The sequence below is a fragment of the Corvus brachyrhynchos genome, unplaced genomic scaffold (genome assembly GCF_000691975.1).
Source record: "Corvus brachyrhynchos isolate BGI_N302 unplaced genomic scaffold, ASM69197v1 scaffold17, whole genome shotgun sequence".
In the NCBI taxonomy this organism is placed as follows: Eukaryota; Metazoa; Chordata; class Aves; order Passeriformes; family Corvidae; genus Corvus; species Corvus brachyrhynchos.
Window position 1 is genome coordinate 12,485,664 of NW_008240046.1, and position 6,842 is coordinate 12,492,505.

General features: G+C 41.9%; 1 long non-coding RNA gene across 2 annotated transcripts; it reads left to right on the top strand.

Annotated features, from left to right (window-relative positions):
• The first annotated feature begins 27 nt into the window (after positions 1-27).
• LOC108449126 lies at positions 28-6,607 on the top strand. 2 transcript variants are annotated; one of them, XR_001865242.1, is made up of 3 exons: positions 28-233; positions 1,496-1,656; positions 4,536-6,607. It is a non-coding gene; the product is annotated as an uncharacterized LOC108449126 (long non-coding RNA). The 2 variants fall into 2 exon arrangements; XR_001865243.1 differs by having other exon boundaries at positions 5,955-6,607.
• The last annotated feature ends 235 nt before the right edge of the window (positions 6,608-6,842 follow it).

Below are 6,842 nucleotides of genomic sequence, written 5' to 3' on the forward strand. Positions count from 1 at the left end.
GGGCGGCCCGGGACGTTTAAAGGGCAAATTAAAGTTATCTGGTACCTGCTGGGGAACGCGGTGTCAGAGCATGTGCCTGCTGTATTTATAGCTCCCGGGAGGCACCGGAGGGAACATGGGGAGCTGGCAGGAGCTCTTCAGGCCGCGTTAACCGTTCCGTCCAGGGGGGAGGCAGCGCCTGAGGGCTAAAAGCCTGCCCAGAGCGGTCTGAGAGTGCGACCAGCCAACTAAAGGTGTTTAAGCCTTGCCCTGATGTGCGTGGATTCACGCAGAGAGGGGCAGGGGGGGACATGGATTTCACGCCCAACCGCGCAGCTCCCCAGGGCTGCCGGCCTGGAAGGTGGTGCTGTGGTCATAAGCATCAGTGACCAGCACTGGACTGGGCCTCCCTTGGGTCAAGGCCAGAGAGCTGCTTCATGTTGTATGCGCTGTGTGGAACTTGCAGGCATCGAGGTCTTTAAATACCCCAGCATGCTCTGGGACTCAGCTTTCCCGAGGAGGAGGCAGCATGCCTTCCTGCATTGTACCCTCATTTCACCCCTGCAGGGTCAGACCCTCGCAAGACCCACAGGCAGTCCCCTCTGAAGGAGGGAGGGAAGGGAAGAGACTCTAGGAAGCACATAGCCAGGCATGCTGAAGTTGCTTGGCCCGCACCAAGTGTGAAACAAGAGTAAAGGCTGTAGTGAAGCTCTGCCTTCATGCAGCATCTGGTTCTTAGAAAAATGTTTGAGTCTCAAATGAAGATTACATGGCTCCCCCATTAGATTCCCTGTTTCTCATCTGTTTTTTCTGGCTGACCCCCATAAGAAAGCAGGAGCTTATGATTCATTGTTGGGTGACTTGGTTGTGTGGAATAGTAGTGTGAAAGGCAATGCAGCACAGTATAGATGCTTACCAAGGAGTTTGCCCTAAAGACCTATTAAGACAGGACAATGTTATAACAAGGAACTCATAAGGGTTTCTTTTGAATAATATGGTATCAGTAATATGGTATCAGTAATGAAAATAGAATTCATCTTAATGTAGCTGCTAAAAGCTTGGCTGTCCCACAAAGAAACATTCTTGCCAGGGCAGTGCACCTCTTCTCACCAATGTGTTTGTTAGCATGAGTTAACGGGATGGTACATTTGATCCCCTGTCCCTCTTGCCCTCTGCTGCTCTTAGGTCTGTTGAGGTCTCTTCTCATGAACCTCAGGTGTGAGAAGTGGGTGTAATCTCCAGAAGCACCCTTTGCACCTTGGCCTCCTGAGAGGATGGAGCCTTTCCCCAGCTTCTAAGAAAAGGGAAGAGCGCCCCTTCCCCCCTGCCCCCAAAGAGACATTTCCCCAAGCAAGGACCAAAAGCAGGCACAAGTAGGAAGCATAGGGGATCCCTAGAATTAGACTGTGAGTTGAAAGGAGTTTTGTTTAACATATGTGGCTGCCTGCTACCTTTGACCTTTCCTTTTTCTTCCTCATACTTCACTCGCCAAGTCTGGTGTCTCCTCTTTTCACAGGAAAGCAAACACCCCTTTAACACCTTGAGACTTCTACTGCTGGTTTCACACGGACCCCTGGGATAGTGATGCTTGCAGCTGCTGCTTGGCTACCCAGACCCATAAGGTCTCCTCAGGGTGTGCACTCAGGTGTCAGCCAGTGCCCTGCTGACTGGTGTACGGTGAGTGGGAGATGGGAGAGTGGTGGTGAGATGCTCCCGGGGAGGGAAGGCAGTGGGGGGCCTGAAGTAAGACTGGAGTGGAGGTCTAGCCTGAAAGGATTGTTTGCCAGCCCCTTCCCCCACATCTTTGATTTAGCTCATTTAAATCGGTGGGGGTTTTAAATTATTTTTTTAGGTCATTTAAATTGTTGGGGGTTTTTAAATGACATTTTAATAAAGTCTTTATGATAAGAATTCCAGTTAGTTTTTGAAGTTATTGTTGGGTATCATCATCACATCCACAGAGATTGTTTGATCGGATATTTCTGTAGCACTAGTATTATTTACCCATAACTGCCAGTATTTAAAGAAAGGACTGCATAGCAAGTGAGCGGCCACTTTTCTGCTTCTGCTCTCCCTTCTCTGAGCCCAGATACCTATTTCCAGGAGAGACCCTGCTTCTAAACCGTTTTAGCAAAAGCAGGCCTGGACCAGGACATCTGTTGGCTACTTTGAGAGTTATTCTTTATTTGTTTGATTTTTTGCTCCAAATGCCTGGTTTGAATCTTTCCTATGTATGATAATGAGGGGGTATAATAATGCTACTTATTGTAGAAGTTCAAACATATCCTGTAAGGAATTTACTACTAACTCCATCAGTACCTTGAGCTATTTCCACTAGCTGGAAATGTCGTTAAAAAAACCCGCTGAAGAACCTTTGGCTTTTCATACAGTTAGCTGGTGTTTGGTATTCAATATTCTGGTACTTTCCTAGAGAAATGGTTAAAACAGTTCTGAAAATGCAAGCTCTCTGAATTATTGAAAGCCAGCTTTCAAGCTTCATCTTCCTTAGATCTTTGCAGCTTTGGATGGATTGTTTGTCTTTCTAGGCTGAGTTTGTGGATGCTCTGCACTGCTGACATAGCATAAAGACACTGGATTTTGTTCTTAAAAATTCTGAGCTAAAAATAACCTACATCTACACTTTCAAGAGAGATTAGTGACTGATTGCATTGTGCTCTAGTGTGTGAATAGCCAGCTTCAAACACTACAGGAGATCAACTTTTCCAAAGTAGTGCATACCCTTGTTTACTTACGTGTCCAAGACAGTGGGAACCCTGGCGTTGAAGCTAGGCCAGACACAAAATAAAAAATCTTTTCCTCAGAAGTCAGCAGTCCAAGCTTGATGGCATACACAAGGGGGAGCACAAGGAATCAGTCAGACCCTCCTGTCTCCTAGCCTAGACAGTGGTGAGTAGACAGTATATTGGGAAGATGCCAAGAAGAAAGATGTTGCTTTTTCTGGAATGACTTGTGGGATTGTAGTAAGTTCTCATTTTTAAGATTGGTATATATTTGACATCAGGAAGAGGAGAATAAGAGAGCCAAAACAGAACTAATTGAGGGTAAGAGTTGAAGAGAAATAATGAGTTTGGTGATCACAAAGATGATCAAGAAGAATGAAGTAATGTGAGCTTTGAGTTTTGTTTTGGACAGGTATTAGTGAGGGTTATTTTAGCTGGGTGTTGGTGTTACTTGTCTTAGGAGCCTACTTTGAGCTGGAGAGGGGGAAAATTGGACAGTAAGTGTAAGCAGCACATTGAGAAGTGGAAATAGCAATAACAGTCAGCATAGGGTGTGTTTGTTTATTAGAGCATGTCTGTAATGTGACGATGAGGAGTTGGAGGAGGGTCGACATTTCAGAAGAAAACTGAGGAAGTGGATGAAAATTAATATCAGGGGTTCTGTTTTAATGGGATAAGCATGGGGCATGGAAGTAGGAAGGAAAAATACCCAACCTGTCACACAAGGAATAAACTTTTAGGAAGTGAGCATATTAATATTTCCTTTGGCAAGGATTTGTGCAGAAGATGTTCAGGAAGAGAGCACTTGAAAAGTGCAGGTCTTCATTTAATTTGGAAAAGTAGGAAGAAAATTTATAAAGATGGCACAACTGGAAGGGGACACAATTAAACGGTTGTGGATGAAGTAAACCTGATCACAGATCAGCCAGAAAGTTGAAGCTGAAGGCAGACTGAGGTATGTGTTTGGCAATCATATTTCATAATTCATGAGATAGGAGTGGAGAGTAAGAAACAGAGAGAGTCTACAATCAATCTGTGCAAGAAAATAAAGATAAAGGAGGAGGAAGTGGGCTTTTCCCTCTTCAGACGGGAGAAGAGCTGAGATACTGCTTAAAAGCAGGCAAAATGTGATGGGGATGGTGAGGGTAGCCTCAGTAAGGGGTGGGATGGGATGGAGAGAATGGAAGTCTTTGTAAGAGACTGAATCTGCAGAGAGTCAGGCAAGGGCATCCAGGATGTGTGGACACTGAGATGTAATAGGCCTATGGGAAGTATTTAAAGTGTATCCCCCAGCTGCAGCAAGTGAAGAGAAGAAAGGGGAGCGGACCAGGCAGAAGGACAGAACAGGAATACAAGAAGGGCCAGTTGAGCAATGGTAAAGTCTTGAGAGTGGGGATACAGAAGTGTAGGTGTGGAAAATAGCACCAAGGAGGCAGAGTAAGAGGTAGGGCTCATTGCCTCAGGTAGATTGTTTAAGAAACAAGAAGCAGCAGCTGAAGGAATAAAAAGGAAGCGACGAAACCAGGAGGGAAAACTAGAGGAGTGCAGAGATAAGTTGCAGCAAGAGAGCACGTGAGAGATGTGGAGAAATAGCCCACAAGCAAGGTTAACCAAGATAGACAGAGTCTCTCTAGTCTGCAGTGACTGGTTTCCTCTTGTGCATGTGTGTGGCCAGGCATGTTATACTTTTGACATTCCCTGTTGACTGAACTAATAATGAAAGTGTATGTGTTGACTGAATGTCTTCTACCACATTAAAAATTGCTCTGGTGAAGGCAACTAACTTAAAGTTAATATGTTTTTTTCAATTTTCAGTGCTTCATTGGCTTCACTAGTGGCCACTCTGAGGTACTGGAGAAGGCAAAGATTACTGGAAAAGAGTGGGGCATGAAGAACCAGGGGGAAGGGAAACAAATCAAGCACCAATACTGCAGGATTTGGTTCCTCATCAGAGATTTGTTTATTTCATACAAATTCAGATCCTTAGTACAACAGAACTAAACCAGAAACTATCTGGTACTCAAATCAGACAAGCATTATTTTGTGCTACACTAGTTGTTTGAAGAATTGCAATCACAGTCTTTACTCTGAAATTAATTTCACTTCTCTATAGGACTGTACAGTAAATACTTGGTATGCTATAGACAGAATAACAGTGTTGCTAAGATTTAGAACATCAGTGGTTTTTCCTCATAGATGTCAACATACCTTGAGAACAAAAGTCATCTTTTATGTCACAGATGTGTGTTACAGTGAATAATTAATGGATTCTACAGGCTGTCATAAACATTTACAGTACTCCAGAATATCTATTAATTTTTTGATTATTAATGCAGTCATGACACAAACAAACAGTACACATCACAGATTTTGGTAAACTCATAAAGCAGAGATATTGTGGACAGTTTCCAAGCCATGTATATAAGCAAATTAATGACTTGTTAGACTCCATAATAATTCACTATTTACTAGCTCTTCTTTGGTAAATATATTTTGATATAAAGCATAACTCATTATCCTCAGAAGGTATTTTGGAAAAAAAGACAAAGAAAAGTGAGGTGACTTTCTCGAGGTCATTTTGTCAGTGTGTGGTAGAGCAAGGCACGAATAGAGGTTTCCAAGTTTTGCCAGATCTCTCTTGCACATGCCATTTGTATATATATGCAATAATATTAAGAGGCAAGATTATATTTATTTCAATAATAACCATTAAAGCTTATTCAGAACAAGCATAAAGCAAAATTTGAAAGCTTACTTTGCAGCTGAAAGGAATGTTGTACTTTTTCTTTTGGTGTAGATCTCTGCAGAAAATAATTCCTTTAGTCATTTCCAAACATGTTTCATTATGTGGTGGAACTTATTTCCCTTATTGATTCTGTGATTTTCGGGTTTTGTGCTTCCAGGAAAAAAATATGTACTGAGAGGATCTCTGATGTTTATATATTCATTATTTTTTAAAATTTCTAGTTTGAACTAACTTTGCATGGAAGAAATGAGATCTGGAGAGTGTTGTGTTCTGTGCAAAAACTGTAACCTTCAGGGCAAGGTTTGCTTCTCAAGAAAAGTCTACATTTCCAGGGTCCTAATTGTTATGTTTGATAGATACTTGAAGCTTCATTTTCCTACTTACTACCTTGGAATATTATATTTTCTATGATTTTTTGTCTTTTGTCTGAGATAGAAGTTGTGCTAAGAGATAATTAACATTGTACTTTGCTTTTCTGCATGTTCCAGTTCATTCCCAGATATATGCTTCTCATGGTGTTCACGAGATCTCTAGAAAGGTGTGACAGTTGCAAACAGTATCAACAATGCCTGGGCAGGTGTGTGATCAGAGCAAAGCCAAGCTATGGCTGCAGCCCTCTGTATTTTCCACAAGACACAATTTTCTCTTGCTGCTAGTGAGTAACACTTCTTAGCAGTAACATTCCAAATGTGTTTTATGTCCCAATCAGGAAATAAAGTTGTTCACCAAGTTCTCCTGCTTACCTGGTGGGGTTTTTTTTTAATGTTTGTTTGTTTCCAAACTGGAGAAATACTGGGTTGTGTGAATGCAGAATTCAGAAGCACCTGCCTAAGTTCCATGACCTAGAAAATAGGCCTGATTTGTTTTCAAAGCTTGGCAAAGCAAAGCTATTAAAAAGCGAAAGTATTAACGTAGACATCTCTGACCTGAAGTTTGCAACATGCTCTTCTTCAGAAAACCTTTTGGGTTGGAAGAATGTCCAGTATGACACCCAGCCCTCTTTGCGTAGTGCAACATTCTTTACATTGTTCGTGCAATACCCTGTGTGATGACTCTCGTGTTCAGCTTTCCATAGCTCTGGTGACTCTTGCCTAGTTTTCAATTGCCTGCCTCTTCTTAGAGTTGTAGGGACTTATTCTTTCTTCTTAGGTCTGCATAAACCAGTAATTACCATTTAAAATCATTGATACAACGTTGGTGCAAGTTAGAGTATATGAGGAAATCTCATGTAGCATTTTAAGTAGGGTTTTATTTTCTATTTTGCTCAAGCTTACTCTTCTAAATATTATCTTAATATAATCTTAATGGGATAATACAAGTCTTTATTCAATTCAAGTTGGCCTTTGTTCTTTTCAATTCATCTTTTTATCATCCTT